This window comes from Macaca nemestrina, chromosome 2, assembly GCF_043159975.1.
Source record: "Macaca nemestrina isolate mMacNem1 chromosome 2, mMacNem.hap1, whole genome shotgun sequence".
Lineage (NCBI taxonomy): Eukaryota > Metazoa > Chordata > Mammalia > Primates > Cercopithecidae > Macaca > Macaca nemestrina.
In genome coordinates, this window is record NC_092126.1 from 133,075,671 (window position 1) to 133,094,802 (window position 19,132).

The 19,132-nt window shown below is 44.2% G+C and overlaps 1 protein-coding gene and 1 pseudogene across 1 annotated transcript in view; both read right to left on the minus strand.

Moving 5' to 3' along the window:
- Positions 1-16,161, minus strand: part of LOC105483959 (FERM domain containing 4B) — a 364,588-nt gene extending 348,427 nt beyond the window's left edge. Inside the window, exon 1 of the mRNA XM_071092071.1 lies at positions 15,802-16,161. The gene's annotated coding sequence lies outside the window, so the exon portion shown is untranslated. The remainder of the gene's footprint in view (positions 1-15,801) is intronic.
- LOC105483974 (histone H1.8 pseudogene) lies at positions 1,830-15,508 on the minus strand (annotated as a pseudogene).
- Positions 16,162-19,132: the final 2,971 nt, after the last annotated feature.

Consider the following 19,132-nt stretch of genomic DNA (forward strand, 5'->3'; position numbering starts at 1 on the left):
TAAGTTATGATCCCCATGAGGGTAACAGGCTGGCACCATAAAAAGCGCACTGGCTCTGGAGTCAGAATGACCCAGATTTGAATTCCAGTTTCATCCCTTACCAGCTGTGTGGGGCTGAGAAAATTGTTAGGCTCTGGTGTCTCCATTTTCTGGTCTGTTAAATGAAGCCAATTATACCCACCTTGCAGAACCGGACAGCTTTCAATAAAACGATTCCTCTGATTTCCCTAACACTGTCCCCAGAACATAACAGGCACTCAACAAGAGTTAGTTTTCTTCCCTCCTGTCTCCATTTTACAAATAAGGAAACTGAAACTCAGGAAGGTTTCCTGACCTGTACAAGGTTAAAAAGTTGGTTAAGTGACAGATCTTGGATTCAAACACAAATATCCTCATTCCAAATCTACTTAAAACTTTTCCACTGCGCCTCCCATATCCACTTCAGGGCCTAAATTTCCTGACTTGATACACAAAATCATTTTAAACTTCAAATTCCCAGGTCTTTCTTTCCTATTGTGCTCTGCAGATACCACATCTGGCTTCTGATCCTCAGAGATTCCCACATTCTGGTGCCATTCACACCCTTTGCTATTTGTGCCCTCCATTCTGGGGCATGGCTCTCTCTCTTTCCCGCATTCAGCTGTTACACACACTTTTAATTTGGGGGTAAAGATTTTCACAAGTTCATCTCTGGGTAAAATACAACATCACTGAAAACAGATGAAAATGCAGGAAAAAAGGATTACAGGTAACTCAGGGACAAATAAATGTACATCTGAATGTTTTACTCTTAGACAAAGGTGAGGAGTCCTTTCCTGGTTCCCCCTTGAAAAGAACACCCAGAACCCTTCCGGGGTGGAGCGCAAACATGCCAAGCACCTGCTGCTTCTTGGTGAGTGAGTGGAGGTCCCAAAAAGGAAGAAATATCCAATGTTTCCAAATTAACTCTCCCAACAAACAGTGCTGTTGCCCAGCAGCTCAGCCAAAAGCAAAGCAGAGGCAAAGACAAAAAGGAAAACCAAAGTCATTCTGTTCAACTCACTCAGATTTTTGCAATTAGAAATCTAGAAAAAAGCTATTTTTATTTCCAACTTTACATTTGGGCTAATTTTTAAAATACACTACTATTTGGAAATATGTTTATATTGCAGCAACATAATCTTTCAGGGGTTGAACTTTGAAAGGTCCTATGTGTGACCTCACCTACAGTACAGTGACCAATCTGTCATGGTTTTAGTACTAAAAGTCCCTTGTCCCAGAAAATTTCTTAGTCCTGGGTAAACAGAAATGGTTGGTCAACTAATTAGAATACAAATTTGATTCTCAAGTCTGCTCTTTTAAAATACAAATCTCCTTAGGCAGGTCAAAACAATTCACCAGTGGTAATTTAGGGTTCTGATAGCTTCTCACAAAATACCCCACAAAAATGGTCCCCAGTTTAAAAATCCATGAGGATCTCCTATTAAAGGAATCACAAATGCAGACACTGATAGAGACAAGATTCCAATACGTGAAGAAAGCAATTTGCATAAAATCTTCCAGTCTACTCTTTACTTATACAAGGAAATAGAATCTCATTCTTCCAGAAACCCACAGCCCATTTAGTCCATTACCTTCCCTCCTTTGATAGACATGGGATGGACAAACATCTCTCTACCCGAGAAAAACTGCTCAAGTGTGATTTTTAAAAATGGCAATTCTCATTGGGACTCAATGGCAAGGACTATGAGGACTATGGGTTTCCTTCCCTCTCTTTCTTTCTTTCTCTCTCTTTCTCTCTTCCTTCCTTCCTCCCTCCCTCCCTCCCTCCCTCCTTTCCTTCCTTCCTTCCTCTTTCCTTCTCTCTCTCTCTCTCTTTTTCTTTCCTTTTCCTTTCTCTCTCTCTCTCTTTTTTCTTTTTTTGAGACAGTCTCACTCTCTCACCCAGGCTGGAGTGCAGTGGTGCAATCCTGGCTTACTGCAGCCTTGACTTTGTGGGCTCTGGTGATCCTCCTGCCTCAGCCTCCTGAGTAGCTGCATCTACAGGCCCATGCCACCATGCTTGATTAATTTTTTATATATTTTTTAGTAGAGATGGGGTTTTGTCATGTTGCTCAGGCTGCTCTCAAATTCTTGGGATCAAGAAATCCACCTGCCTTGGCTTCCCAAAGTGCTGGGATTGTAGGAGCCACCACAACCAGCCTATGGTTTTCTTAGTCTGGATTCCTCCAGAAGCCAATCCCAGATAAGGATTCAAGTGTAAGGTATTTATCTGAGAGGTCATCCCAGGAAACAATAGTAGGACGGTGCATAAGTGAGACAAGAAAGATAAGGCCACACACATACACAAAAAGGACTAGCCTATTAAGTCACCTATCACCATGGGCGAGTGGAGCTTAACCCCATGAGGAAACTCTGGGAAAAGGTGTACAATATACACCCCTTAGTTTCACTGGATGGGCAAGGGAGCTGGAGTATCCACAGGCCAAACCCTGTTCATTTTTGGAGGGAATGGATGTTAATTCCTCTGCATTTCCAGCCCACCACTTCCACAGCCAGAGAAAGTCCTCAGACAAACCAATGCAGGTGCTGGCAGCGGGAAGTGAAGCTGGCATGCACGACTACGGCCAGGGCAAAGATGTAGGGACCAGCAACACCAGCAGCATCTGCTACAGCAATCAACGCAGAACCCATGAGCCACCAGAGCTCTGTGCTAGTCAGTTGCTGCCATGTGGGAATGCAGCCAGTGTTGCTAGAGCTTCTGAATTTTTAAAAGAAACCAGGGATCCAGATTGTTTTGTGGAATTTCCTGATTCATACTTGCTATTGATTGATTCAAATATTTTAAAAACAGTCTAGGGAATAACCAAGCATATCTATAGGCAGAATGTAGCCTATGGGCCATCAGTTTGCATCCACTACTCTAGTTTAACCTCCTTATTTTATAGATAAGGAGACCAAGGCCCTAGAGGACAGTGACTTGACTCAGGGGATGCTGCAGATTACCACTTGTCTGGGTTCTGCAACCAGTTCCCTTAACTCCCAGGCCAGAGTTCTTCCTAACCCACTGTGCTGCCCACACTGCCCACTCTCTCCTCTCCACACCCATCCTCAAAGGGCAGGAGCCTTATCCCTGCCCTCCACTGCACTCAGAGCAAAGGAAGTTTCCCTTTCTTCCATCAAAGCACTAAATATTTTGTCTCACTAGAAATGTATTCCTTACTATTCTTAATTTCACAGAAGTTAGACAGTGCTTATTTTGTCCTGGGCACGCTTCTAAATACTTTACAAATAATTACTTTCATTCTCAAAGCAACCCTATGAAGCAAGGATTATTATTTTCCCAGTCTTAAAGATGGACAATTGAAATGCAGAGAGGTTAAGATACTTGCCTGAGTTGAAGCAGTGATGGAATTAGGAGACAAATTTTGGCAGCTATCTCCAGAGCCACAGATTGACAACCACTACTCAACACTGACTCTCAATCACCTACCTATTTAGACTCTTATAATACCTCGATTGGATCTTTTTTTTCTATGATAACAGGAATTGGCAAAGGACGGGCTCATGGGCCAACATCTACCCCCTGCTTGCTTTTGTAATAACAAGTATACCAGAATACAGTCACATCTATTAATTTATGTATTGTCTGCAGCCATTCTTGACCTACAAAGGCAGAATTGAGGAGTTGCAATACAGGCCATAGGGCCCACGAAGCCTATTTTATTTAGTGCTATAGCTTGGATAAGGGTTGTTTGTCCCCACCAAATCTTATGTTGAAATTTAATCCCCGATGTTGGAGGTGGGTCCTAATGGGTAGTGTTTGTGTCACGGGGATGGATCCCTCACGACTAGATTAATGCCTTCACTCAAAGGTGAGTGAGTTCTCACTCTTAGTTTTCACAAGAGCTAGTTGTTAAAGAGTCTGGCATGCCCCAACCCTCACCTCTCCCCTCCTCTCTCATCATGTAATCTCTGCACACACCAGCTCCCATTCCCTTCTACCATGAGTGGAAGCAGCCTGACCAGATGCAGCCCTATCTTGGACTTTCCAGCCATCAGAATCATGAGTCAAATAAAACCATTTTTTGTTTTTTTTTGTTTTTTTAAATAAATTACCCTGCCTCAGGTATACCTTTACAGTAACACAAAATGAACTAAGACATTTAGTATCTGGCCCTCCACAGAAAAGGTCTGCCAACTTCTGCATTACAGAATTGCCAAGCTTTCCTCTGACTGCAAGTTTCTTGATTATGCTGCTTAATCATAATGCAGAAAATCCTATAATCCCTCCCAAAGCCTTAGCATACACAGTGATGAATTCACAGGTTAGACTTCTAGGAACTGCAAATATGCAGATGTCTGGGAACCCAGAAATCATCAAAAATACCCTCAGAACTCCACTTAAGGAAAAACATAACAGTAAGTTCCACGAAATAGGCACATTTTTAATCTTGGGTCCTTACCTGGGCAAAGGCTTTTAAAGCAACAGGACAGACAGAAATACCCAAAGAGGGGTAGAGAGGAGAAATAGAAGAAGTGGGTTTTACAACAACTGGCAATAGGCATCTTGCAGTTAGAGAGACATGGGTTCAAATCTCAACTCTACCACTTACGACTTATCTCTTAAACTTCAATTTTTACCTGTAAAGTAGGAGGAATAATAATGATCATTTCTTGGAGTGGGGTGGACAGTTTAGCCAAGATTATAATGTATATGAATTCTTAGCATCCTACCTGGGATTTGCTAACTACTCAGAGGAGCTCTATTATTAGTAATAAAGGTAACTCTAAAAGAACATGGATCTGTGACTATCTACACAGAGGCTCTCAATCCCACACAATTCAGCTGTCAAATAATAACAGGATTACAGCACAGAACAAAAAGCAATCTTTATCATGATAACCCCAAGTCAGGAAAAGATGTAGCCACATTATACGCACCAAGCAAAAAAAAGTAAAGAAGCATGTGCCATGTTTTCATCAAAGAAAGTTTAAGCAAAAAATCATGTGTGTACAAAGAGATAAGCTTCAATCACCTGGAAAAATCACTTAAGTGAAACAAATTACTTATTCCTTGACAACACTATATAAATGAAACTGTACATGCGGTAGAAAAAATGTTTGCATTGTAGGCTCTGCAAGAAGACAAAGTTACATTTCCCACTCATTGTTTAGTGAAAGCATCTATGGAATAGCATGAAGCCTTGCTGACAAACTGCCAATTTTTAAATACCCTTTATCAGCATCATTTTCATAGCTTTTCTCTGAGATCCAGAAAAGATCAAAGATCAGTTTCCAGGATGCTTTTCCAAGTGTAATCAAGTTCAGTGCTAGAAAGTACAATGAGAACCACTCACGATCTGAACTGTTTAAAGCATCTGAATCGTTGCAAAAACAATTTCTTCCTCTTAATGTGTTTGAATCAAACTTTTGACCTCTAGTAAACTGGATGCCCCATTCTTTCAGGCAGTAAAAGAGCAGCTAGACTGGGAACCTGGAGGTATATAAAACACTACACTACTTTTTTTTCCTCTTAAAAATACAAATTGAATTACTTTAACACAGTTGGAGCAAATGACCATGATATGTCCTCAATTTTAAGTCTTACAGCCCAACTGGGATGGCGTTCTGTGTTCCCAATCTAGGGGCACATGGTTTTCATTAGTTTGTCAGGATTCTGCATTTCAGTTTGCACATTTAAATAAATGCAATTAGTTCATTTGTGATGGCCCCACATACCCTTATCTTTTCTGATTTATTGAATAAGCCACACTCTCTTAATGTTTTGAGATTTGTCTAAATACTAAAAGGTTATTTGATATGACAAGTTACACAAAATACCACTTTTACTGCATGGCAAATAATTATACTGAAACTATCCACTGATACACCACTGCTTAGGAAGCCTTTTAAGTGCATCTATCTGACATTTAAAAAAAATTAAAGTGAGACTAGTCCAGCCAACACAGACAAAGTGCAGGGTGCACACTTCTGGTTGTTCATAGCATAAAATGTTTAGAGGTGGAAGGACCTCAAGTGTCAATACCCATTTGACAAATCCAGAGAGCTAATGAGCATGCTTCTGGTCAGTCTGCTGCCAAGGTGGGATCAGAACTTGGCCTTCCTGGTTCTTGATTCAGTGCCAACTCCAGCTCCCCTCTCTCCCCAGCCCCTCCTTTATCTGGCAGAACTCGGGTTGAGTATTAAACTTGGATGAAGCAGGGCCAAAGCTGGCCGTACATGCTTTGTGCCTGTCCCGCATTCTGGTCACATATGAGCCTTCTGCTCTTTTGCAAAGACTGAATTGATGGGATGGGCTCAGTCAGGTGCAACAAGGGAAGCCCGACAATAATCCTCAGCCACATCCATTGCTGGGTCCCCCACCGACGCTGTCGGCTGTTATAAGCACCAGCTGGAAGATGGATGCTGGTATTTCCAGAAAGACCTTTTGAATCAGGAGGGGCTGTGACAGGCCCCATGCTGTGGCAAGAGCATAATTATTTCCAATAACTGTCTGTCTAGGCTACTTAGTGATTTCCAAAGCCAAGCTCCTCTTCACTGTGACAACACATTCAGTGTTTATCTGGGGGAGTTTTGCACTTACTTCTTATGGAAGATCACAATGCCGAAAATTCCATTCTGGTAATAGTTTAGTCAGCAAGGCAGAAAGGAATGACATCTTTTATAAATAATGATTAAGGACAACCTATTTGATAACTTTGGATGCTTGTTCAGGATCTGTTGTAGGGGGCAATAGTCTCATTGGGAACAATATGAACCATTAGAATCTTCTGGGAGGCAGGCTCTTGGGAGAAAAAGGCAAGCTCTTATGCTGAGACTGCCAAGGACAACAAAAAGCAGAGACTTGTGCAGCATGGTAGCAAAGAGCACAAACTCCATTCTGAGTTTGAATTCCAGGTGTGTCACTTACTAGCTGTGTAATTTTGGGCAAGTCACTCGCCCATTCCAAGCCTCAGTTTCCACCTCTGCAGAATGTGGGTTACTGTGGGTCATTGTGGAGATGGAATTAAATGCTGCTTGGAAAGTATTTGGCAAATGCCTGGCATCTGGCACTTATAGGGGCTCAATAAAAGGTAGCCATTATCATCAGACACCAGTTAGTGGGGCTTGTGCTTTGAAAAGGGGACTTATTCTGATCCAACATTCCATGCTGATTCTCTGTGTTCATCAGATTGTTGCTGAAATCTCCGTTTGGGCCTTTTTTTGAGGCTTCCCTGCTACTTCTGTCCTTCTTCCTACTTGTCAAATGCTCTGGAACTCTCCACTTGCTGTGCAAATCTTTCAGGCCCAAGCGCAATGCCATCCCGTGCACCCCCTGCTACCATGCAGTAGCTCCAGACAGATCACCATACCTCTCATTTGGTGTCTGGATGGGGGAGTTCACCTTCCATGTTCATTCACATCTCCTTTCCCTGACACGATTACGCTTCTGGGAGACAGGGATTTGCCTTATATATCCTCTACAGCACTCAATACATGCCCACGAGTCTTCCAGGTTCCCTGATCCCTTGCTACACAAAGTATGGTCCACAGACTAGCACCATAGGCATCACTTGGAGCTTGTTAGAAATGCAGTCTCAGGCCCCATCCCAGATCTGCCGAATCAGAATCTGATCCGCAAGTGGTTTGTGTGCACCAAGTTCAGGAAACATCTCTCCAGTCCAGTATTTCCCAGACTTCAGTCATTCACATCTTCCCTTCATAGGTTTTGCCATTTTCCAGTACTATCTACACTGTGTTTTACCTAACACATATTTTTACACTGACATGATTTCTTTCTCAGCCTCGTTCTAAGCAACACTATTCAATCTGTTAATAGTTTGCTCAGCAAGGCAGAAAGGAATATAATCTTTTGCAAGACATGAAGGTATAGGTGAATTTTTTTTCTGGTACACGTTAAAATAAATAGCCAATAAGGAAAAATGTTTCTCTATCTATCATCTAAAATTAACTCATATACCACCAGGGATACACCTACCCACTTTAGCAAACACAGCTCTAGACTTTTTGTAGCTGGATTAGAAGACATCTAAGTCCAGTGCTCCTGAACGGTGTCTGTGCCCACTCAGCATGGTTATCCTATGGGGTGAATGCACTTGTCTTCAAGACAGAGATGGTTGTGGGAGGCTGAAAACCTAGGTTCTAGCCCTGCGCCATCCCTTAATGACTTGTCATATCACAGCCTCTCTTTGGGGCTTATTTTTACGGGTTAGCTGATCTTAAGGCTCCCTTCCAAGGCAAAAAATATGACATTATAATTATGAGATCAAAGGCTCCAGAGTCAGAATGACCTGGAGTTGAAACTAAAGCTCCATTACTTGTTCATTTCATTGAATCTCAGTTTTCCTCATCTGTAAAATGAACAATAAGCGGACATAACACCCATCTCAGAGGATTTGTAAGAAGAAAGAAGACAACTAAAAAATGCCTAGCTTAAAATGTGGGACATAGTTGGTGTTCAACAAATAATATGAATTATTAATTTTTTCCTAGCCTCTACAAAGCACAAATAATAATGGCTAGAATGTTTTTAGTATTTACTCCACCACAGTTACTACATGAAACACTTCTTTGTATTTTGTCACTTAATCCTTAAAATAACCTGATGAGATAGGAATTCTTATAATCCCCACTTTATGGATGAAGAAATTGAGGCACAAAAAAGGTTAAGTCACTTGGTCAAAGCACACCTTTAGTAAGAAGCAAAGATAGATCTGAGTGTAGATCCTCTGAAGCTACAACCAGTATTCACAATGACCTGTCCTGCCTTCTTATAAAACACTAGTCAACATGCACACTTTGCAAACTCAACAAATATTATGTGATTCTGGCCAAGTGGCAACCGCATAACCAGTTTCCTTGGCTGTATAGTGAGGGGTGTTAGGAGTCCCCACCTCATAGGGTGTGGTGAGCATTGAAATGAGGGCACCCTCATGGACATCACAGAGCAATTCCCAGCATAAGTGAATTGGTAACCATGTGTTGCCATTGTTACCATTAGTTCTACTATTATTTGTTGAGCCTTTACATCTGCACAAGATTTTGTGTGTATGTGTTGGGGGTGGGGGAAAGAAACAAAAGTCTTTATTGATAAATAGCTTACGATGAAATAAATAGAGCAGTGGTTTGTTGAAGAATGAAAACTAGGGCAGAGGCTCGGTCTCTCTCCACCCCTGCCTCCGGCCCTAGGATACAGCCCTCTGGCTAGACACTTGGGATGAGGAGACTGTAATGGGCAGTCCAGCTTCTCCTGAGCCCTTGGGGGTCTCTGTCTTCCTGGACAGGTGTGCAGGCACCACCTTGGAGCCACTGTCCTTAGCAGCAGAAGCAGACTTAGCGTTTGGCCCCTGCCCAGCCCCCTAGGCAGCTGCCCTGTAGGAGCCTTGGCCTTGGCCTGCCACCTTCTGGTTGAGGAAGCAGCACCATTCTTGACCTTGCTGACAGTGGGTTTTGAACTCTTACTCCCAGCTTTGGTTTTCCTGTGGTCCTCAGCATCTCCTTGGCTGCTCCTGCTGCCTTTGGCCTTTGCCTTCCTACTGAGCCTGCTGGCACTGGAAGGGGCCTGCGTGGCCTTGTCTGGCTTGGGGGTGCCTTCCTAGCCTCGCCCGGCTGTGGCCTGGTGTCCTTGGCCGCGCCGCCTTGCTTGTGGGCCTTCTCTGTGGCTGCACCTGGCTTGGGAGGAGCCTTCTGCACCTCTGCTGGCCTCTTGGCTGCCTTCTTCACCTTGCCCGCGTTGGGAGGATCCTCCTTGGCCTCACTTGGCTTCTTGGGGCCCTTCCCCTTGGCCTCTCCCGCTCTCCTGGGGACCGTCGGGGGGCCATCTTCCTGGGCTGGATTTTCCTCTTGCGCTTGGGATCTAATTTGAAGCTGCCAGTGGCCCCCCTGGCTTTGGAGTTGAGGGGTCTGGCGAGGAGGCTGCGGCACGTGCCAGTGGCCAGCGCCTGCTTCAGCAGGTACCTGAAGCGGTGGACGTCCAATGTTGGGTACTTGTACAGGATGTAGAGCTTGATGGCCACCGCCGACGTGCCCCAGCACTGCTCCCCCACCTGCAGAGCCTCTACCACCCTGTGGGGGGTGGGGGAGCTGGGAGGAGGGGAGGACGGTGAGGGGGTAGGAGGCGGCACCCCACCGGGAAGCTGCTGCAGCTCAGGTCTGGCTTTTCAGATTCAGGAGAATCTGGCTTTTCAGATTCAGGAGACCTGGATGATCCTGCTATGGAAGTCAGAAGGAGGGTGAGGTGCCGCTGGTAACGCTCCCGCTCCCGGGAGGGAAGGCATCTGGAGTTTTATCTTTCAGTTATGGTAAGGACTTCCTCAGTTTAATTATTTTAATTTTTTATTTTTTGAGACAGCGTCTTGCTGTGTTGCTCAGGCTGGAGTGCAATGGCACTATCACGGCTCACTGCAGCCTCAACCTCCTGGGCTCAAGTGATCCTTCCACCTCAGTCTTCTGAGTAGCTGGGATTACAGGAATGTGCCACCACAGCCAGGTAATTTTTAAAATTTGAAGTACGGATGAGGTCTTCCTAGGTTGCCTAGTCTGGTCTTGAACTCCTGGGCTCAAGCAATCCTCCTGCCCCGGCCTCCCAAAATGTTGGGATTACAGTGCACCCCACCAGGAATTCTTTATCACATAATTTAGTCTATTAAATAGATGCCTACTCGTGGCCCCCTAAAACAGTAGCCTTTATACATGGGGTGGCCATATAATTTATCGTCCAAACCGGAGGCATAGACATTAACAAGGATTGACCCAGGCAAGCCCTACTTCTAGGGCCCCTCTGCTGTGAGTGAACATTGTCCTCACAGCTGTACACACTAGGGCCCCCTTTCCCATTGGATAACTGTACATAAAGTGACAGAGGACAATTAAAAGCAGCACATCTCTAACGACAAAGTAACACAGACCCAAATAAAGACCTCAAGGCTGAAGAGCTGCAGAATAGAGCACTCATTTGCCCTGGGCTTTAAGGAGGTGTATTCTTCAAATACTTTGTTCTAAGACAGTACTTAAATAACTGCTTTCATTAGATTAGCACAGCAAATTGATTCAAATAAATGTCTTCCAAGATTTGCACATAAATGAAAAGAGGATCACAATCACCCCCTTGTAAGAGGTTTTGGGACGGCTGTGGGTTTTTAATCAATATATCTGCCTTTTTCTTCTCAGTGTCATTGGAAAATAAAGTAACTACTATCAATTTGACTTGTTCTGCATCTTGATCTCATAAGTCCTGATATTGACCACGTTAAAAGTGACAGCTAAAGTTTTCCTTACACACATGAAAAATCGTATTGATAACCTATTTGCCTGAATACAATTCAGCTCATTTTCCATTATTTGCGGCATCAAAAAGAAGAGGAATCAGCCTATGTGCATTAGGCACTTGTACCCTGCGGTGAATATTTATTCCAGACTTTCTTAGCCTTAATTTCCCCCTTTTTCCACAACTGTATTCATGTGGCAGTCCAGCCCGCTGATGTCCTCCATCTATATGGTCTGGGTAGGACTCCACTGCTGGGGCAAAGCCCTCAACCTCTGCAGAAGCCACTTAACACAGATTTCCTCCAGCCGTGCTAATTGGGCGAATCAGAGCTCATTTTGAAACTTTTTGTTCAACAACTGGGGAAGGGGAGTTTTTTGGTTGCTGGACTTGAACTTGAAACTGCGTAAACCACCAAGTATACAGTCATCTTGTCACCCAAGAAGGACCCCAATACACAGAGGCAAGAAGAAAAAGGCAGACCTGAGGAATGAAAAGAAACCAGATCCTGAAGTCACTGTTTAGCCCTAAGCAAGATGCTCTTGAAGTCAGTCCTACCCGTGTACCTTTTAGTAACCTGAACCCATATGTAAGAAAAAATATATATATTCTATATATGCATATATATAATACCCTAATTCCACTTAAATTTGGGTTTGTAACTTATTATCAAAATAGCACTAACAGATACATGCATCCCGTGGCAGTGCTTTTCAAACTTTTTGACGGCTAAGAATCACATTTTATACTGCAACCCAGAATGCACATAGGAGTGACTCAAAGTTTCATGAAATTACAGAACTCTTAGAACATATGATGATGCTGACACTTGTTGTCTTGTTATACCTAAAAAAAATACTGGTAGTAACCCACTAAATGGATTTTATGACCTTCATATTGAAAAAACACTGTCTTATGAGATTAGGTTAAAAATTGATTTCACCAGGAAGAATGAGATAAGAAATGACATGATAATTTCAGTAAATCCAGTCATTGGGGAGAATAAGAGATTTGGCCTCTAAATTACCTAGAGGGTTTATCAAACATCTGGCAACAGAAAATTGTTATCTTACCACTTCTCTCTAACTGCCCATGGCACATATTTGTCAGAAGAGGAGAAAAAAAAAAACATTTTACTGGCTTAGAAATACATGAATTATCCCCCCAGAATCTTCCATCTAAAACAAAATCACAACCACATCTAACAACCACATACGTAAGTAAAGGAAGATACATGTAAGACCTGCTGATGCGCTGAGTACATTATTTATCTATAGGCTGATAGTCATTTCAGTGAGCCTCAGCAGTCCCGAACATATACAAATAGTGCATTCATGATACGATCAGATCTCTGGGGCAGATTTAAAGGGAGAAATAGAAAGATCACTTGCAGTATAAGCCTCAAACCTTCACTTATGTGTGTAAGATAACTATGAAGATTTCCTGCTAGACAATTACTGCAGGCTGGATAAGGCAGGGTATTTTTAACTGTTTTCCATGTACCCTATTTGTATTGTAAGTTAGCCAAAACTTTCTTTTTGTCTGCTCAAAGCATGCAGAGTCTTGATTAAATCTGTGGAATCAAATGGAGAACTAGGATTCTCAGGCTTGCTGAAACTAGAGGCCAGTGACAATAAACATTACTGAGAAAACTTCAGCTGATTTGACACTTGGGAGTGGCTATGAAGTTAACTCCTCCCACGCTTTTCTAGATTAGGCTCAAATGCAACCATCTGCCTGTTTGAGAAACCCATTCACTTTTCTGCCACTAACATGGAAAGTTATTAATTTCAAAACAAAGTGAAGTTTAATACAGGAAAACAGGATTGTGATCACCATGATCACTTGCAGGGGAAAGATCTTCTGAGAACTTTCCCATGGATAATGAAAATTAAACCTTAAAATACGGTATTTAGGTAATTTCTTCATGTTCCAGCACCATATTGTTTAAATGCATTCCACCTGTATTTCTGAATTTAAGCAAATAAAATGTTTGATTAATATTACTTGCAGATGTCACAAACAAGTGATTAAACTTCTACCATTCAATAAGTCCTTGGAGTTGTCTAAATTTTTCTCACCCTTTTAGGAAATGTAAGCACAGTTCAAAAGGGGTGTGTGTGTGGGAGTGTGTGTATGTTACTTTTTATTACAACATTTTCAGATTACAAAAAGAAAGAAATGGCCGGGCGCGGTGGTTCACGCCTGTAATCCCAGCACTTTGGGACGCCGAGGCAAGTGGTGGATCGTTTGAAGTCAGGAGTTCAAGCCCAGCCCGGCCAACATGGTGAAACCCCGTCTCTACTAAAAATACAAAAATTAGCCGGGCGTAGTGGCACATGCCTGTAATCCCAGCTACAAGGGAGGCTGAGGGAAGAGAATCGCTTGAGCCTAGGAGGCAGAGGTTGCGGTGAGGCGCGATTGAGCCACTGCAGTCCAGTCTAGGTGACAGAGTTCGGGGAAAAAAAAAAAAGAAGAAGAATTGTAGCAACACCAATACATCCACCACCTGTCTTGTGACAATTTAGAGACAAAAATACATAGAGTGCTTACTGAGTGTCAGTCTCTCTTAAACATCATCTTTTTAAATTTATTAAAAATATATGGGCCGGGCGCGGTGGCTCACACCTGTAATCCCAGCACTTTGGGAGTCCGAGGCGGGCAGATCACAAGGTCAGGAGATCGAGACCAGCCTGGCTAATGCGGTGGAACCCCGTCTTTACTAAAAATACAAAAAATTAGCCAGGCATGGTGGCGTGTGCCTGTAATCCCAGCTACTCGGGAGGCTGAGGCAGGAGACTCGCTTGAACCCGGGAGACGGAGGTTGCAGTGAGCCGAGATCGGGCACTTGCACTCCAGCCTGGGCGACAGAGACTCTGTCTCAAAAAAAAAAAAAAAATATATATATATATATATATGTGTGTGTGTATATACATATATATGTGTGTATATACACATATATGTGTGTATATATACATATACATATGTGTGTATATATGCATATATGTGTGTATATATACATATATATGGTAGTTATTATTGTTATTATTTTCTTCATCTGCATTAACACCACCATTGCAGCACATCCCGTTCGGAGGCACTGTCTTGTTAAGAGCCTGGCACCTGAAATTAGATCTTATATAAACCACAGATTACTGGTGGGACTTCCGGTAAGTTACTTAATCTCTCTCTAGGGCTAGGTTTACCACTTCATGGATTACGGATGATGCCCCAAAAGTGCCTACCAGGATGCCTGGCACACAGTAAGCTCTCTAAACCACCATTCTTCACAGCACGTGTATGACAGATGAAAGTGCGTCTTGGTGAGGTTAAGTAAGGCGAAGCTGCTTTTCCTCCCCTCTAGACATTTGATTTGGAAACCTCACAGATCCATTCCCTTTAGGACGGGAAACAGCACGTTGGGGATCGCGCTATAATCTTGTACACATCTTCCGACTTGGCTAGTAAGTTTCTAGGGGCGCCACTGCCTAATCTCCAAGCATCAACCAGCTTTCCGGAAAGACTGCTGCTATCAGCACCCTAAGGTCTTTTTTCCCGAAAGGCCCTGCCTCTAGTCGCAGCCGTCTGGGTACCAGCAAATACACCAAATCAGTTCGCGAAGTTCAGAGGACTTGGCTCTGGTATGTTTACAAGTCCTAACAGATCGCAGGAATGTTCAGGATAATTATTACTCCACCCAGGAGCGCCCAGCCCAACCCTCTCACATCTGGAAGGAAGCGGCCACACAAAGGAGAGCGAGAGAGAGAGACCTCCTCCCGCGGCTGCTTTCTCAGGCCGGAGAAGATTTAATACACGTCTCACCCCTTTTGTGAACAAGAGCAGGCACTGTTCAGTATCTTTCAAAGCACAGGACATCCAATGCAAGGGAAGAGTTTGTCCTCTACTCCAAACGAAATGGCACTTCTCAAAGTAGGAGCTAAAGATTATATTTATTTTTTCCTCCCCAGATGAAAATGAAAAGTGAAATACTCCACAAAATAAGAAGCGATTCACATGTACACTGCCTCTCCAACATAGGAGTGGCTAGGATCTGACACACCTATTTGAAAAGCGCAGCCAAACCAAACCCTTAGTGTCCGCTGCTAACTCCAGGGATTTCCCCCCACTCTTTTCGCTGCCTTTTGGAAGTATCTCTGGGGGCCGGATCTGGGCTTCATTAGCTCTTCTCCCGACCTCCCACGAACGCGCGGCAACCAAAGCACGAGGTCCCCGGCGGCGCATTTACAAACCCCACCAACGCCAACGCCTCGAAACCGCCAAACTTCCTGTCTCCATACCACCAAAGCGACCAAAGAGCCGTGCCAAGTGCCCCAGGGACTCCAGCGCAGGCTGCACCAGACCCTGAACCCCAAGGCGGGGTTTTCTACTCTCCCAAGCTCTGGGGATCCGCACCTCCGCTGGGGGTCTCCCAACGTGCGCGCTGCGCCCGGGGCGCACCGGGCGCGCCTGTGGCCGCGTCTTGCGGCCGCGCCCTGGCAGCACGCTTGGGGAGCCTGGGGCGGTCGCCCACCTACCTGCTCAGCCGCCTCCTCCCTGCGGCGCTCCGGGGCTGTAGACCGCTACTTTATTGTCTCCGCTGCGCACCGCGCGGGACCTGGAGACCCGGCTCTGCGCCAGTCCTGCAAGTCCGCTCTGCGCTGTGCCTTTCTCGGCGGCAGCTGCCTTCCTCTTCTTCCTCTTCCTCTCTGTCCAAGCTCCAGTTCAGCACGTGAGCCACGCAGCCCGACTCCCGGGCTCTCTGGGCAGCCAGCGCCTGCCGCATCCCCCGGCCCGGGTCTGCAGGTCGCCCCCGCCACCGCCGCTCGCCGTGCGTCCTCGCTTTGATCCACACTTACAGCTGTGCCCCGGGCCGCCTTTCTCGCGTCCTTCGGTCCTGCCTGCCTCCTTTCGCTGTCAGCCGGGGCTTTCGGCTCCCTCTCTCCCCAGCTGCCCCCGCCCGCCGCCTCTCCGGGGGCTGGGGCGGCCGCTGCCAATGAGGCTCGGCTGATGCGCTGTTCCGGCCCAGTCATTGTATCGGGAGGGGAGGAAGAGGAGGGGGAGAGGGAGGAAGGGAGGGGGCGCCCTCGGCCCCAGCCGCGCGCGGCTGCGGGCTGGGCTAGCCTTCCCCGACAGAGAAAGGGCGCCGGTGCCAGGAGGAGGGGAAAGAGGGGGTCACCAGCCCGCGCCTCTCCATCGCTCCCTCTGACTCCTCCAAGCGCTGGGCGGGACTTGATTCTGCCTCCCCAGCTTCAGGCATCCCAGGACCTGAATGCTGTTAGAATAAAGGGTATGAGGCACCGGTGGCTGAGGGAGGCGCAGAATGCACCCAGCCACCCGAGAGGGGCTGGCGAAATGACTTCTGAGATCCCCGCAAATCTGAAGCCATTGCACTTGAAAGAAAGAAAGGAAAAGAAAAAAAAAAAGAAAAAAAAAAAAAAAAAAAGGCGAGCCTATCCCATACCAGGCATTTATTCTTAAGAACAATTTTTGTTTTATTATGCGTTCCTCACAGGAAACTAGGGAGGCTCAGAGAGGTTAGCTCAAAATAGCTGATGAGTGACAGGGCAGAGATTCCAACTTGATCTGGTGCTGAGTGTAACACAGCAAATGGGAGAGGAAGGAGAGGAAAGGAGGATTCTTCATGAACGACTTCCTATTGAGAGTTTTTCTATTCTCTTCGAATGAGTTGACAAGGAGAGCACCAAAGATGCTCTGACACGGCTGGGAGAAAATACTTCCCAAACAGCCTTAAATATATGTCCCTTGACCAGACTTCACTCCTCTACCTACCATGAATTAATTTTTCTCTACACACTATGAATTAATTTATTTTAAAAAGCAAATCCATTTTTAAAAATAATTCTCACAACTACACAATCACATAGCTTTGGATTTTTGTTGAAAATTAAATTGATTTATCCAATGTCAATATTTTAAAGACTCCACAGTTTCAGTGACCCTGGTTTTGGCCTTTCTTCCTCCTTCTCCTCCGTCTTCCCCTCCTCCTCCTCCTTCCCCTACCCCTCTTTCTCCGCCTTCCTCCCTTCTTTTTTGACAGGTCACCAGTCTAGAGAAAGAATGGGAGCACTGGGCATCTTGATTTCGCAGGCCCTGATGTGGCTGCTACTGACATGAGGGAGCAAGTAGCAAGCAAGATCTGAAGTAGTAAAGGCTCAAGATCGCATGATGTGGAATATTGTATGTGTGCAGAATGAGGTTTAATTACATTTGCTTCTGATGTCGAATGGATTGTTTGCTTTTAATTAAATAGAATATATTGAATGAATAGCTAATATTTATTGAGTGGTAATTACATGCCCTGCCTCCACCCCCTCCCCCCAAGACTTGAGCTAAATAAGCACTTCACTTGGCATCATCTCATTGCATTCTCCTGGGAGAATGGGAGTGGACTGAAAGCCCCCTGGGGCCAGGGTCTACCTTTGCCTTGTTCAGCATAAGGCACATAGCAATAGCTATTCTGTGTCAGTTGAGTTAAGGGAGACCTGTTTTACTAAGGAGGAACCTGAGGCTCTGAGAGGTTAGTTGACCTGCCCAATAGTATGAAACTGGAAAGTGGCAGTGCCTATCTATAAATGCAGGTGTGGTAACTCCCTACCCATTGCACAATAACAATCTATTCAACAGGTACTGGAGCATAAGGACCCCAGGTAGGGGAGTGATGCAGTGAATAACGGTTTGCCCAGTGCTCACAAATGCCACAATTTCTCCAGAGAGAAAATAAATACATGTAGCACAGTTGTTAGAGAACACTACAGAGTGTAAGGCAAAATGGAACAATGCAGGTAAGATGTACAACACAAGGCTGGGCATCTAAGAAGTGTTTGGCATTTATTACGTTTGGGGAAAAAACTGGATACAGACTATTACACAAAAATGCAACATAAGAGATGTCAGAAAGGTCCATCTGTATGGGTAAGAGTAGTCCAGAAGAATTTCCTTGAAGATGTGGGATAATTACCGGATTTTCTTGGAGCAAAGGGGCTCTGGCTTAAAAATGGGGGCTCTGGGGTTGTTCTATCTGGGTTTGAAGCCCAGCTTTTCAAAATACTCAGCTTTTCTAGACTTCATTTGCTTTTTCTGTTAAACAGGGTTAATAATAATGCATTACTTATAGGGTTATTATAAGGATTAAATTAGTCAATATATGGAAAGCATTTGGAATAGTGCCTCATGCATGATAAATGCTCGATAAATACTAGCTATTATTATTAAAGGAGGGAGACTGCTTTCTTTCCAACTTCAATCTTGTGAAAAATAAATATTTATGGAGTATTTATGGAAAACAGCAAAATTAAAACCACAACACAATTGAACCTACAAAACTTTTTTCCTTTATTTTATCGTAATACAGAATTATCAACCTGGCTGCATATTAGAGTTCTGGGGGCTGTTTTTGTTTGTTTGTTTGTTATTTTGTTATTTGTTTGTTTGTTTTCAATACAGGAAGCAATTATATTAGAATCTCTGGGGGGTGGAGTTTGGGCATCAGGATTTTCTTAAAGCTTTGTAGGTGAAATCATTGTACAGTAAAGATTGGAACCACTGAAATGTCCATAGGATGTCCATAGGAACTACCTGAAACCTACTCATGGACTACCTATTTGGATTCTGTATTATATATTATAGACTTGGCTGGGGTAACCACATCCAGAGGGAAAACAACACATCTTTACTCTTTTGTGCGACTAGCAAATACCTAACTCTAGGATAGGTACTATGCAAAAAAAAAAAAAAAAAATTAAAAAAAATTTTTAAAAAAAACAACCAAACAAAAATACTGCAACAAACAAGATAAAAGAAATGAGTCTTGCTATTCAGAAGCTCATAATTTAGTTGTTGTGATGA